This window comes from Daktulosphaira vitifoliae, unplaced genomic scaffold (genome assembly GCF_025091365.1).
Source record: "Daktulosphaira vitifoliae isolate Bord-2020 unplaced genomic scaffold, ASM2509136v1 Scaffold_1, whole genome shotgun sequence".
NCBI classification, from domain to species: domain Eukaryota; kingdom Metazoa; phylum Arthropoda; class Insecta; order Hemiptera; family Phylloxeridae; genus Daktulosphaira; species Daktulosphaira vitifoliae.
In genome coordinates this window covers 41350599-41367905 of record NW_026099572.1, presented here as the reverse complement: position 1 = coordinate 41367905, position 17307 = coordinate 41350599, and positions in this window count along the sequence as shown.

The window sequence follows — 17307 nt, the reverse complement described above, 5'->3', positions numbered from 1 at the left end:
ATAATTATTGGTTTAATGTAAAAGAGGAAATCCTATAAAAACCTGATAAATAATTTGTAATTAGGCTCTTAAGATATAATTCCAGTACTCTTAATGAATATTCACTATTTAATGTACAATTTACTGTAGTAGACCTCTATTTTACTATATAAAGTTATGAGTCATGTAGTCAATATTTGAGTCAGTAGTTCTTCGAATCTGTGCTGTTAAGAGTTTAAAAACCTTTCAACTGCACTACAATATTCACCTCGTAGGAGGTCAAGTACACTTTAAACGTAAGTTATTTAAATTGCTGTTCATTTAGAAATATTTAAATCAATTGTATGTTACTTAAATATCCATAAATCATAATATCATCAATTTATTATAGCCTTTTTTTTTATATAAATTTTTAAAAATATTGTGTAGCCTACTATTAATTATAATTAGTAATATTATTATTAATATAATATTTAGCTGATCAACTAAATATAATATACTAATTATACGAGATGATTATCAAGTTTTATACATTATATGTAGAATGATGACGAATATTGTGAGAGGCAAATTAGTTAAATAGAGAAGTTCTATTATAACTTAGGATGATGAAATAAAAAAGGAGATTGGGAATGTCACATAAAACTATGTTATCATGTAAAGAACAAAATCTTTAATGATAGTCTATTGAAAGACGTGCAAAAAAGTAGAACGTGAATGTTATAACTCAAAGGAGTAAAGAAAGGTGAGGTAAAATTAGAAAAAAGGTCTACTACTTAATTTCCTAAAATATCAGCATGACTAGGAACCCAGTGAAATAAAACAGATTTATATTGAGATTGTATTAAGATGAACAGATGTGAGAAGTTACAAAAATGCAGACTGTGATACGGATCATTTCCAAGTAATATGCAATTTCCGTCTCATACTACAAAGAGCAAGTAGGTATTTATAAAAAACACCAAAATTCAACATTGAAGAACTCAAAGATGAAGAAAAAAGAAAAATATATATTACAGTTAAATTAAAGGAGAGACAAATGAACTGGAGTATTATAAAAAAGACCATACTCGAAGCGGCAGCTCACAGCACACAAGGTGAACCAAAAAAACGAGAGAGTAAATGGTTTAATAGTGATTGTAGGAAGGCCGTAGAAAAAAAAAGTGAAACTCCCCAAAGATACTCCCAGCTTAAGATCCCGTTAAGCGAAGAAAATTATGAAGCAGAACGGAGAGCATGTAAACGGATCATGCAGAGGGAAAAAAGAAACTAAATTAATGAACTATTGCGTGAGACAAAATAGAACCACACACAAGGTAGAATAAGGAACTTTTTAGTAAAGATTAAAACGTACAAACAATTTAACCCGAATCTAAAAGCTGTCAAGGATATTGATGACAACATTTTAATAGACCCAATTGAGAAAGTAATAAGATGAATAAATTACTTTGAGAAACTGCTTTGTAGTGAAGTACCAGTGAGACCAGTAGCAGTATAAATAGATCATAGGGTGGAACAGGAGATAAACGATGTATCCATGCACGAAGTAAAAAAAGCTATCAACAGACTGAAGAACTGAAAAGCGCCTAGAACAGATGGAATACCGGCCGAACTAATAAAATATGGTGGGGAAGCACTACATCAATCAATATATGAGTTATGTCAAAAATATGGAACGACGAGGAACTCCCAGAAGAATGTAACGCTACACAAGAAATGTGACAAACTTAATTATAACAACTATAGAGGAATATCACTGCTGAACACGGCTTATAAGATGTTCTCAAAGATATTACTAAGAAGATTACAACCCTTTACAGATGAATGTATAAGGGAGTACCAATCCGGATTTCAAAAAGGGAATTCAAGCTGTCGGTGTTTAGTCAAATTATAGAAAAAAAGTTTGAATATAGGCAAAATATGTGACAGGTATTTGTCAACTTCAAAAAGGCATATGATAGCATCCATCGGGAAAGTCTTTATAATATAATGTACGAATTCGGAATTCCAAATAAGATTATTTCTCTGGCAAAAGTATGCATGAATGGTACAATGTATCAAGTGAGAGTCGACAACGTACTATCTAAAGAATTTCAAGTGGTAACAGGCTTAAAGCAAGGTGACGCTTTTTCGCCACTACTATTCAATATTGCACTGGAGAAAGTCGTATGAAGTATACAAAGGGATAAATATAGTATCGACATCGACAGAGAGAGTGTGACGCAGAGCACCACAGCCCTCATTAAAGAAACAAAAACCATAGGGCTGAATGTAAATGATAATAAAACCAAAGTGATGGAGCTATTAACAGAAAATAACTAGGTCGACAATGTTGTGATTTAAGGGCATACTTTAAAATCTATTTCAAGTCCAAAATAGGTCTTGCAATAAGAAGGAGAATAGTTAGTCTATCATGAGTGGTCGAATAAAATCGAAAGGAAAGCGCTTTTTTATGAAAATTTCTAAATGAAATATCTGGGGCAATATCAAAATAATGGCTATTTCTCTTATAAACCCCAGTTTTTTATCAAAATCTATTTTATTCATTGGAATAATAACTAATCTGTAAATATACTATTAAAAGCTGTCATTTTATGTTGCCAAATATGGTTTGAATATAATATAATTTTAACAAGTAAAAAGCCTTATCTCCAATTCAATTATTGAGCATTAAATACAAAGAAGGATGTGAGAGTCAGATATTCCTAATACAAAAACATTTACTTGCGAAAATTCATATTTTTCGCTTGAATGGGATTAGTAAATTTTTTTCTTATAAATATTCCACTAGAATAAGAACTCTTGAATTAATACTCTACTACTAAATTTAACGATAAGGGATAACACACTTGCCATTTCGGTATTCGCTCCATATACCAAAAATATCCTACGTGTTAAGGGCATAGTGGTCTCCAAGTCAAGAAACCTAAGCCATTCAAACCTTAGCTAACAAAAATCATTCTAATTAATAGAATAATAATAATTACATTGTCATCACTATATATACATTAAAATTTTTCAAAACATACTTTTACCGGCTTAAAAATCTATACACTGTGTGAATAAAATGATACTACATTCGTAACAACGATAGTAGATATAGGCCAGATGTTCAAGTATTAAAACTTATATAGAATCATTTTTATTTTTAATATATTTAATAATTTATTAAGGGCTTTAACTAAATGGCTTTTACTTCAACAAAAACACTGTTACGATAATCGTCTTCAGGATGAAAAAATATATAGTGTTGAAAACAGCGATGAACTATAGACCAAAATGTATCTGTGATCTAATTACATAAATTGAGATTAATAATTAAAGTTACTCAGAGTATGTACGTGTTATTTCCCCAATGATAAACATAATTTCATTAAATATGTGCATTTTAATTCCACGTAAATACAGTATGCATGTCATGTACAATAAGTTGTACATGACAAACCAGAAACAACTTTTTAAACTTTTAATTATCTATTGAGTGGATACAGCAATATGCTAAAAACTTCACATAAATATATAATCTGGAATAGAATTGCGGTTTTTTACACTCGGGTCAAGTAAAATCTGTAATTAAAAAATTATAAAAACATGTAGTTTTTTAGATTGAATTACTTTTATCTCTACCTAGAAACAAACCCTTTTTCATCTTGCCTAAAAATGATTATAATGATGATAATTGTATATCTGTTAAAATTAATTAACTATTTGGATATTATAGTCGTTCGACTTTTAGGTAAAATGTGTAAAATTTTTAAAGGCAAATAGTTCCTACTTGTGTTGAGGTTAATGACCGATAGTTCTAACGCCCTCGTAAGTCTCCAAACCAAACAGAATGGTGTGAGGTGGCAGATGGGTGAGATTCAATTATGACGGATATTCGTAGAATAATTTCCCTAGACATTTCCAATCACCGCCTCACCACAAGGCGTACAAGAGACTAATTCTCCAACCGGACGAAAACCTTATTCCAACTACTGATATTACTCCAACGTTGTACCAATTCTAAGAATCATTCAATTGAGTTCTTGGATTTTATTTAATTTCTTATGTATACAGGTATATAAAATGGTCGAATTAATGTAATCCCTCGAATTCAGGAAAATACTATTTGTTTCAAGTTTTTTGTAATCTTTCCATTTTATCCAGATTAAACAATATTTTTAACTTAGTTTTTTTATACATTGAACTTCATTATAAAGTTTTAAGAATTTTTTTTGAACAGCATATGAGTTTTGATCAATAAATAAGTTCAATAATTTAAAAATTATTATTACATAATTATAATTTATTCAGAACTGTTTTTAGATTAGAATTATTAAAAACTTCCCTAAAAGAAATATTTTATAACTCAAAATACGAAAACGAAAACGAAATTAAAATATGAATATATTGTAGCAGCGAGTAATGTTATTGAAAGATTTGATTTAATATATTATATTAAAAAAAAAAATATATATTAATTTTATTACTTAGGCAAATGCAAAAATACAAGCAGGTATGTTATAACATATATACTTCATAAATAATTAACATTATTGAGTGTGTATATCACATCAGGTAAAATATAAGACCTATTAAGTTAATAACTCTCTAAATTTGCTAAAGTATTTAAAATGATAGCAAAATAATTTATTTTGTTATCACAATGTAAGGGCTGCGAAAATTCATTTTAATTAAGTGCCTCCGTAGAAAGGGCTGATAATATCATACAATATCTTTATCTACTTGACGCAGTAGTTATTAAATAACTATAATAGAAATTTTCTTCGGCTAATGAGTTCCAATACATTCTCAAAGGTCGGTTGTCGTTCCTCGACGGCCATGTCATACGTAACCCTCCAATTATAAAACTTACAATACATAGTATAATATTAATTAATACGAGAGCGTGTTAGAAGAGAGGATCTTTAAAGGAACTCACTTAAAAAATACTGATTACATCAATAGGATTTTATTATTAAAGTTTTGAACCTTTTTCAAACAATTTTGAAATAAAATGTCTCATATACATTTCTTTACATTTGTCAACAATAATAACTAGTTGAGGTGCATAAAATGTCAAAAAAAAAAAAAAACACGACTAGGGGGTTGACTAATAAGGCATTTAAGAAATTTAACTTGATCATATTCACATTCAATGCCTAAAAAAAAAAGATTGTTCACTCAAATTTACTTTTTTTTTTAATGTTTGGCAAAAAAAGTGTGTCAAATGATCACATACACGTTCGCGCTCAAAATGTGGTTCATTTAAATATTTTAATTGTATATTTATAAATAGTTTACTTGCAGTCTACAAAATTATTTATTAACATAAACGACTGAATTTTAATTACATTTTTATCTACACAAAAAAGTCATACGTTAAATAACATAATTAAAGTTTTGTTTGGAGATGAGCATAAGAAAAATGTTCATGTATTCCGCCAAACGAAAAAATGTTATATCTTCGCTACGTATATATTTCGTTGTGGATGGTTTTATCTCTTCGCAATAATAATTACATGAACACTCGGTCGTGCATGATAATAGAGCCTGAGCTTTATCTTTAACCAAAAGTATTGACTCAAACTTTAGTCAATACACTATCTAATCATATAAAGGGTGTATTTTTATTACTTAAATAAACTTTTTTATTTTATTCGTTTCCATAATGCTAATTTATCATGAACTAATAAAATGTACAATATTATTGTTCACTGTTTAATACGGTTTAAAACTGTTCAAATTCATCGAGAATATAAACGTCGTTCACGTTTATGTTCTATTTGAAAAAAATCAAATGGCATTCACTAAAAATGAACGTGAGCATGTTCATTAAAGAAGTCTTTTCTATACACTGAAAAAAATGTCAGTCTTTTAACTTAGTAATTAATATTTGATTAAAAATTAACATAAGCCGAGTTAATTTCTTTTTGTAAAAACATGTATAAGATTTAAAAAAGTGGCGATATGGGTTCTCTTACAAAAAATATAAATTTATACACAGTACGAGTCACAAAAATGAACTCAATTTTCCTTTTATTCCTGTCACATAGACATTAATAGATTGAATATTATTATTATTGAATTAATATACATAAACTTGGTCACTCTGACTGGCTATACTCAATTTATTGATAAATTATATACGTTTGAGTAGTGTACATAATTTGTAATTCAAAACAGGTCTGAATTAGTATATAATATTATTCGGAGACAGTTAAAAATTAAACACTCCTCAATTTTAAAATAGATAATAACTCGCATCTCTTCATTCTACCTGAGCTCAAATACGTTTCGACTAATAAACGTCGAATCAAAATTTCACCTTCTTGATTTCGGATCTGCGCAACGATAGTTAAACTCTATAAATTAATGGAGTGGGTTACTAGTTGACAATATTGTAAAATCTACAAACCCAACCAAATGACGCTATTTCTGGACAACTTTACTCGCAGAATTTGTTTTTTTTTTTTTATTAAATTTGCTCGCGATCAATGCGCTTTTTTCTTAAGGAGTCATTTGCATGACTATGTAAATGACTGAATTTCTACTTCTTTCTTAAGTAAACTGAATCGTGGTTTTAATCCCGTACTAATGAAAAACTCAAGCCTTGCTATAAACCAATTAATAAATTAAAGTCAAGTTAAACTTTTTAACTTAGCGTAGTTTTAGATTTTACGTTAAAACGTAATTAATATGATACTTTTGCTAGCACTTGGATTAACTTAACTCATTAAGTTAATAAGATTGTACGAATTTAACTTTTAACTTGTTTTATTTTTTTAAATATTGGATTATCTTTAACTATTAACTCGTTACCTTTTCAAATAACTTAATTTTAACAAATTGAAAATAATCAATAACTTGCCTAGTCTTATGTAAGTAGATTCCCAAAATTAAAAGGTCACGTGTAAATTGTTTTCCAATATTAAAAACTCAGCACAGTCCAGGGCGGATCGATACGAATTTTTGAAATTTTGTAGGGGCCCATATCACCATTTCTGTTAAAATATTTTTTAAAAAAGGACCTTTTTAGAAAATAATTCAAATTTTAGGACATCATCGCTCCTATGACTCTCCCTTGTATTGGCACCTGACACAGTCGAGAACATGGTAAAGTGGAGACTTTCAGTATAGTTAGGGCGAGTTTAGATTGATATTTTACGGTGATTAAAATCACTATCATTGAACGCTAAGACTTGAAGGCTTTAATTCAATAATAAGAAAAACATAGAATTGACTATCAATTTTTAAAGAGAAAAGATAAAAATGTTGACACAATTTTTACCATGTTCAAATGTCGCAGGTATTTAGTATTTTTGTCGGTTTAAAAAAAATTACATCTATAGAAAGGTCATTTTACATAAGTGTACATTTTTGTTTTTATAAAAACAGTTAAGACTCTATGGAGCTTAACTACAACTTCTAAGGTCTTAACTTTTTCAATGTTACGATGTATGTACAAGTGTACAAATAAACAGTCGCTTTTGCATCATTGTCATTTATCATACTCCTACCTAAACGTTGTAGGAACGGGACAGAATTTAAAATTTTCCCAATTAAAATCTGAGACTCCATTTATTTTCCGAGAAAATTAACCTTTTATTGGGAGTCAGTTTATAACTCTCCTAAAAATTGGGTAAATTTACGTCACTTCTATGAAACGCTAACAAGTGCACTGTAGAAAGACTACGTCTAGTATTCAATGTCGATCATAACGAGAGTAATGGTTTTTTAATCGATATTGCTCTGTGATTTTATGGTTGCAGATTACTTTATCCTGACACGCGTTTTGTTTCCGAACGGATTTACAATAATATAATTCATATAATTTAAACGAAAGTACAGTGTTAGAATCAATTCTTGGAATTCGCGATCAACTACCTTTCACCTACAGCAAGTGCGATTCAAAAAGTTTGCATGGTAAAAACATCAAGTATTTAATGTCAACTATCGAGTTCATAATAATAATAGTATGTTAATTCGGTTGTTAGCGAGTGCGTGTTGTTAAAGTTGTTAAACGAGTACCAACACGTTTTCGAAAATTGGTACATCGTGTTCGACGAAAGTACCAAGGTCATTGAACGGGCATTTTATTTAAAAGAATTATTTAAATCAAACGATTAAAACTACTGCCGGCGGCCCGTATAATTTATTCGAAAGCCATTAACCCGCCCCCTACAGTGATCTAAATCCACTTTATACGCTCGTCCATTACAGACACTATTTTTAATATTTTTAAAACTTCTCCGTGTACACTGCGGATACGCCTGTTGGTGTTTTCTCGGTAAAAATTATTTAGAGTCGTTCGAACAGCCGTCTCTTGCTTTTGTCGAATTACGCAACTCGGATAATAACATTTAAAGTTGTAATTGAATTCTAATATTGAAATTGCTTTCTACGTATTAAGTAGAAAGATTCACGGAATCTAAACGTCTCGAGGATCGACCGATCACGCGGTCTGTAATTATGATAGGTAGTTATTCCGCGAATCGACTAGATAGGAGGGTATGGGATTACAATAAAACATATGCGTTTGAAAAAAAAGTTAATTAAGACGGATCTCTTGTCATTCGGTTATTGTAATTCTCGTAAATACCTACGTACGTAAATAATTCCGTTTATCTATACAACGTCATTATTATCGATAAAAGTATTAACAGCTAATACGCTCGTGTGATTAATTTTATGAGTTATTGGTATGTCGTCAACAGTATAATAAACACACAATCGAAGTACTCGTCAGTTGTCAGTATAAACAGTGACTAATGTGCACTAACAGTAGCTTATTGAACCTTTAAAATATTTTATTGTTCAGAAGCTAAAGCTTGTCGCTCACATATTCTTATCGAAGTTAACGCCAAGAAATATATTAGACAAGAGCGGTAGAGAACATTTTAGTGTGATAACGACACACAACCCATAAATACGTGTTATTTTGATTGAAAAGAATTGTTATTAATTAAAATACAAACGAATTTAACTCCTTCCATATAATTCAGTATTTTAATTCGGGATTATTATATTTTATATTTAGGTTAACCTAAATACTAACGGCCGTTGGTAATATTAGACTTAATTTCTACTGTTCGAGAATATTATTCATTTATGTAGTTATATTCATTGTATTTATTTAATAAGAATAAGAATTATTATTAAATCGCTGGTAAATGAAATACTGAATACTAGAGATTATATCCACTAGTATCCTTCGCATTTAAGTATTTATGCATAAATATATGAACAGAATGATATATTAACTGCAAGTATTCAATAATTGAAAAACCAATGATTTAATAATTATTACTTATTCTCGCTAAATAAATATATGAAACAAGTATAATCATATAAATATGATTTAATATTATTTTTAAATTTAATTTTAGAAAATTCCAATGAATCAAACTTAAATGAAAGCGAAAAAGAAGAAATAAGGGACATATTTTCTCAGCGTAATGTTCATGAATCTGACTAAATTTTCATTTTAGATAAGATTATTATTAAATGATAAAAACATTAATATGAAATCATATAAATTGATATCATATAAATTTAAAATTAAATTAATATAATATTATTGAATAGAAGAAATTAGAAAAAAACATTTTTTATGTAACAAATTAAAAAAAAAATTCTGTTTAACACGAGTATCAACATTTTTGTTAACTGCAAAACATTTGACAGTTTTGCAATGTATTTTAAAAAATTGCCATTTTCAAATTTTTCTACGAATATTATAATTTTCTGATTAAACTAATCTAATTAACTGTCATAATAATAAAAATATATTTTTATTTTTTGTACAAATGATATTGACACATAAAATACAAAAAAATAAAAATATTGTTTAATTTCTTTTTTTTTTTTTATTAATATTAAAATATATAAACGTGAATTGATCACTTCTAGCTAATATTATTTAAAATTAAAATATGTAAAAATATTTAACTCAAAAAGACACAAAAATTACGAAAAAAATCGCATTTGCATATTTAGGGAACAATTTTACTATCATTAGCGCTAAACACATGACATCCTAACCGAAATATAGTCTCTTATATAACCCTAATGACCTAATCACTTGATGTTATCATATAGTCTGAAACGTTTCTACGTTTGTTCTCTTTAAATATAAAAANGATTGTCACATTTTGACAGTTTACAAAAGTTTAATAATGAATATTGTAGTGAGTCAAGATCCCAATTAATTAAATTATTCTTATTATTAAATACTATAATTACGTTTTTAATTAGTTTTATAGTTTTAATGGAGTGATTATGTGTCAATAAATGTTAAGCCACAAGAAATATATCAAATACAACGTGAAAGTTGTAATAAATGTTATGTAGGACAAACAAAATGAACACATAGGGTTCAGGTTTAAAGAATTCTTAAAAAACATTACATTTCAAAAAGTTGATAATCTCCTGTGACTGAATATTTATTGAAACATAATCACTCAACTAAAACTTACAAGACCGGAAATAAGTCGAAATTGAATCTCCTATGTTCAATTATCTTGTACTCATAAACGGAAATTAAATCCTAGGAATAAATAAGTCTCAACGAAAAATACTAGTAAAAAAAAATGTTTTCAAATAAATCTTAATAAATATTATTATTATTAACTAATACCATTTATCAATATGTCGTAGACTTTAATAAGTTCATAAAGAAAACTATTAAATTTGATTAAATGAATTCATATATTTGAGTATATATAGTAACATATCTGTAGTTTAATGTCATTATAATTACTGCAATCCTTATCTTACACCAAAAATATAAAAAATTGTTTTGTTGCTTGTTAAAAATTATTTTCCTTATGAATTTGTTTATAAATTTTTAAATCATAAACACATATTTTTTAAATAACATATTTAGTATCTTGTTTAAAAGCGGATATAAAGATTTTCATGGGAGGAATTAAAGAAATATTTTTTTTGTTCGTAAAAATTCATATAGTAATTAATCATTTCAAAAGAAATATTATTAATTTCTATGTAAAATTTAAAAACGTAAGTATGGTGTGATGAGGTGGTAGATCATCTCTGAACAAAAAAAATTACAATAATAGATTAATTTTAGTTGAATTTTAAGAATTTTCTCATTTGGAGGGGGTGGTTTATTAAAATAGTCTAAATCTAAAATAAAAATTAAAGGGATTAATGCAATACTTAATAAATATTTTTTTTACTTATGATGATAATTTTCGAGGGTAATATCTGGGACTAAAAACAATTTGTTNCTTAAAAAACATTACATTTCAAAAAGTTGATAATCTCCTGTGACTGAATATTTATTGAAACATAATCACTCAACTAAAACTTACAAGACCGGAAATAAGTCGAAATTGAATCTCCTATGTTCAATTATCTTGTACTCATAAACGGAAATTAAATCCTAGGAATAAATAAGTCTCAACGAAAAATACTAGTAAAAAAAAATGTTTTCAAATAAATCTTAATAAATATTATTATTATTATCTAATACCATTTATCAATATGTCGTAAACTTTAATAAGTTCATAAAGAAAGCTATTAAATTTGATTAGATGAATTCATATATTTGAATATATATAGTAACATATCTGTAGTTTAATATCATTATAATTACTGCTATCCTTATCTTACACCAAAAATATAAAAAATTGTTTTGTTGCTCGTTAAAAATTATTTTCCTTATGAATTTGTTTATAAATTTTTAAATCATAAACACATATTTTTTAAATAACATATTTAGTATCTTGTTTAAAAGCGGATATAAAGTTTTTCATTGGAGGAATTAAAGAAATCTTTTTTTTGTTCGTAAAAATTCATACAGTAATTAATCATTTCAAAAGAAATATTATTAATTTCTATGTAAAATTTAAAAACGTAAGTATGGTGTGATGAGGTGGTAGATCATCTCTGAACAAAAAAAATTACAATAATAGATTAATTTTAGTTGAATTTTAAGAATTTTCTCATTTGGAGGGGGTGGTTTATTAAAATAGTCGAAATCTAAAATAAAAATTAAAGGGATTAATGCAATACTTAATAAATATTTTTTTTACTTATGATGATAATTTTCGAGGGTAATATCTGGGACTAAAAACAATTTGTTTGACGTATTGTACATCAATATCGGACCACTGAGACCTGAGAATAAGTGGTAAGGGATAAAAAAAAACACATCACAGTAAAGTTAATACCTTTTCAACTTCGCATCGAAGCTAATAAATAAACTCAGGCTAATACATTACTAATAAATTAGTTATGTATTAAACTAGGTCTATACAGGCACGTAGCCAGAAAATGTTTATTGGAGGGGCCAACAGTTTTGAGCCCTTGTATCATTTTCCATAATTTGTTTCCCATGAAAATCTTGTGGGGGGCTCCCTCCACTCCTCCTTAGACAGTATCCCATACTATGAATCTTACAAATTCAAAATTTTACCACTGGTTGGTTAAAAACAAATTGTTTTCGTGTAAAGTATACTAATTATTACAGTATTATAAAAAATTGATAGTACCTATAATTAAAAAAAAATAATACTTTCATCTTCACTATCGGGATGATTTTTTTATATTGTGAAAAATAAATAAAATAATGATGTGAACATAAGCTGATTTAATTTTTCAACTTTTAAGCTATTAAGAAAAAATAATTTATACCTAAATACTAATAACAAATAAGTTATAAATAATTTTTAAAATAAATATAAATTATAAACAATGTAAAATTTATTTTATTTTAAATTAAAAACAACTCGTGCCTTTTATAGTCATTTTTTTATTACTATTATTTAGAGCACGCAAATAACAAATTAACAAAAACAAATAAATTACCTATTGCAACTACTAAATTATAAAAAAAAAACATATTAAAGATAAAATTTATCAAAAAAATTTTCATAGAATATTACTCTATAGAATTTTGTAATCAACTAGATTCTAATCAATACAGATACTTGGTAGTTTGTTATCATTTGTTGGACCAGAGTTAAAAAAAATTTACCTACAACCACGTTTGGAGTAACTGCTATTCCATTTATTATTGCGTCTAGAACGTTATCTTTTTCCAATAACGTTTTCTATGAATATAAAAATGAAAATACAGCCATAATAATAACTGTATTACCCAATAGTAATTACAAATTAATAATAATTTCAATGTATATAAGGCCTAGCACGTTTTTGATAATTCGTAAAAATAATTGAATTTTAAATTTGGGAGGGCCGGCCATGGGTCACATTAAATCTAAGGGGGACCAGGCCCACCCATATCTACGTGCCTGAGTCTATAGTTATATTCCAAAATGATACGTTATTTTTAGATATATTTGAAAAAAGAGAAAAAAATAATTACAATTTTTAATGTCTTACGGAAATTTTGATTGCAAAAAACAAACCGTCCCAAAGAAATTTATCTATAATTTTTTTAACACATTCCAGATAACATTCTCCTCTACACATTATTGTATATTAACCACAGAGTTGAATAAAGTATACATTATAATAAATCTAATATAATTAAAAAACCACTATGATTTATATTGAATATAAATTTGATTGATATCACTCTAAATTATATATTGTTATATGAATATACTTTTATAATATTTTATGTGTATTATGTTTAATCTATATGTATATTTTTATGTTTTTGCATTTTCAAATAAATTATATAAATTACAGACTTTCATATTTTAGGTAATAAACTAAAAAAACAGGAGCAGTGTGGTTGAATCGGCAGTGACTGATTCACACTGCCAAGTCTCGAGCCTTGTCATGAGCGATCTCGTTAACTAAGTTTGAGATCAGCATAGTAATTAGAGTCAACATCCCTCTTTTCAACAACAGACTAACCACTTATCTGTAGTATAAATAATAAGAAACCTCTTCTGTGAATGAGGTCACATGACCTTAATAGATCTTAAAAAGCTAAACAAATTATAACATCCTTTAAACATTTTTGTGACTATTGACAAACTGACTATTATTATTAAACATATTTGTAAATAGTCTAAGTATTACAATAATTTATGAAAGCTTTAACACATTTATAAGCCGACTATTTTTAAAAATCTAAGCATTGCAATCATTTCGATGAATTGTTCGGATTACTTAATATACAGTTTATGTTAACTTTTTAAATTTTGCTAAGATTTTAAATTCGCAAAAATTTACCAAATAAAAAATGTTGTATTATACTAAAACTTCAAAAATATTAAATCCTCATTTAACTTATGTTTCAAAGATTTCAGGTATACTTCATTGAGGAATTGTTTCAAATCATAATATGTTAATTACAAATATTATTGAATATTATTATCTAATGTTTAACTTTAATTTCGAGTTGGTAACGTAAGTTATTCCAATTTTATATTTCACCCATATGACCCGGTATAATATAATCCAGAACCTATAAAAAAGTTAAACTATGCCCTTCATCGTAAAAAATAAAACGTCCATCATGATAAACATCCAATAATTATCTAATGACACTTCGTAGTTTCAAGTCTAATTATTATGCAATACCATAATAAACGTTATAATGAATATATTTCATATAATTTAATTATTTTTTAACTGAACACATTTGTTATATAGCGTAGGTATTATATGCAGTAAAACGTTTTATTAATCTCTAATTGTAGTAATAAAGAAATTTATTTACGACCAAGATAATGTTCACTTTGCAAACTCTGTAAACAGTATAAATACCAAGGAAAATTCGTAATTTATCTTTTATCTATAAGGTCTTAGGCGCATAACAGTTAATTCGACCATTTATAAATTATGTAAAAACTGTGTTTGATCCTACAAATCCGAGGTTAATATTAACAAATGTTGGATTGATCATGTGTCCACATTACTATAACGATAACAGTAAAACGTTAAATGTATATTTATTGAAATTGGATAACTACAGTATGAAAAATGCCAAACAAACTTGTCATTTTTATTGATACTGTTATCTTAAATACGTTTTATGTTAAAAGATATTTATAAATTAACACACAAAAACATCATAAAATATATCTAAATCTTAAATAAACTAATTAAAACTCTCACTTTTTTTTTGTTTCATTAAATGAAACTTTAGTCTGCTAGAATTTGTTATTCAAATCTAATGCCGTTACCAGTACTTTTATACCCATTACTACTGTTTAATGAATGTCTATCACTTTTATTCATAGAATTAAGATCATTAGACAATGTCAAAATGAATAACTTGAAATAGAAAATAACACCAATGAACGCCGTAATTCATAATCGCGTTAGTGTTTAATAATCATTAGTATATTTTAAACTTATTTACTTATTCTTGACAGTTTGACTTCTAGTTATACTCCTAGAAATGCGTTCAGAGTACAATGCAGCCTATTTCATAAATTCAATTCTAAGAAAAAATTAAGAAACTAATAACAGTTATAATGGTATTTCCTATGAATATTATTCATTGTAGTTTACATTTATTGTTCATAGTTATAATTGAACGAGAAAGATGTATTTTTTAAATACAATATCATGTAAAATTATATAATCTAAAATGATATAAGTTTTATTCGAATTGAAATTAGTTAACAGTAAATTTATTTCATAATCGATAATGATATGACGCTATTCGATTATCTAAAGGACACCGATAAAATAAAAAACGGTAGCACAGTGTGGACGTGGCAAAGTTGTGACAAGTATAGATGATATCTGATAGTAATTAAAATCATTATTATAAAAAACGATTTGAAGCAAATCTGTAGATAGTCTAATTTTAAGGAATTAGTGGATTATACCAAAAGCAAAATGAAACCCTATTTCCTTTATTATTTCTGATTATTAGTTTTTTGATTTAGAAGTATAAAATATGAATAAATATTTATTATAGCAATTAAATTAGTATGAGATTGATATTTAATAATTTAGTATTGTAATTTTTTCGGAGAATTTATAAAATATTATTAAGTAGTTATTATTTTTATGGCAAACGTGTATAAAAATTAAAAATTTTGACACAAAACTCTTTAGATAATAACTTGTTGTTAATTATGAACAAATGTCTGCAAAAACTTTCATCAGAGTCAAAAATATACTCTTATTAATCAATTTTTCATGCCAATTTCAAATTTGCAATTTGATTTTTTCTATCACCACTAATTTTTTATATTATTACTAATTATTTAAAAACTTTAGGATACAACTATTAAGAGTTTAGTTCGGAATATTTCAACTGTATCATAAAAAATACACATAAATACTCGTTTTTATAAATTAGTAATAATGTCAAAAAAAGAAATGATTGAAAATTGCAGTTATTCAATCAAACGAATTTTTATTTTTTTCCGGCTCAAAAAGAATTTAAAAAAAAAAAATACTTTTAAAAATTAAGTAAATTTGTAATCATTTGGTTAAAAAAATTGGACATAAAATAATAAAAATCCGCCGTGCTATGAAATTTTAGGGGGCTAATTTTTATATATTTTCATTTCTAGGCGTTTAATCAATACACTTATACATACGCGCATATGAGTATAGTTCAACACAAATATAAAAATACCCAAAAAGATTTATATGAGTCACTATTTTTAAATATTTTCGATTAAAATTATAATAAAATATTATTATACAATTATATGTCACAAAAATAAAAAACTCATGTTCTTAGCATAACTTTTAGCTAATTGAGTTAATGTATTTCATGGTAAAATTTTTCTTTATTAACACCTAAATTCACTTATTCTTAGAATTCCTCTTATTTGAACGATTCATTTCCTAAGAGAAACAATTAATAGAGTTTATTTTTTCAATGCATTTTGCTCGTGTTTGGGTACTTTTACAGTAAATATGAAAATTACTCAAATGCGTCTGTTGTACGTTTTTTTGTATAATATTGAAATTATATATGAATTTATTAGATTAAATTAGTGGTTATATTAGTTGTTAAAACATTGTTTATTGATTAAATATTTTATTACTCCTACTTCTTAGTATTCATTTTGGTCAGTCAGACGATTATTCCTAGATAAAAAAAAACCGGAACAATAAAAGGTGAATGCACTTTCTCGAGACCAAGAGATCATTATATTGCGTTCGGCGCACAAAAGATCTAACCGTTAAAATATACGAATGTCTCTACTAAAAAACGTTTTCAAATGTTAATGATGTCCTAATGCATCGCCGAGGTGGTGGTGCTCGTCAGGCCTTGACTCTAATAGTTCACGAACTCAACTTGTTGAAACCTTTTCAGCGGAATTCATGAATCAGATTTGAAATATCCAAGTTGTATTTACAACAGGCGTACCTAGAAAATAGCTCATTGTCTATTATACATGGTGCGTGGTGAACAGTGTTCATAGA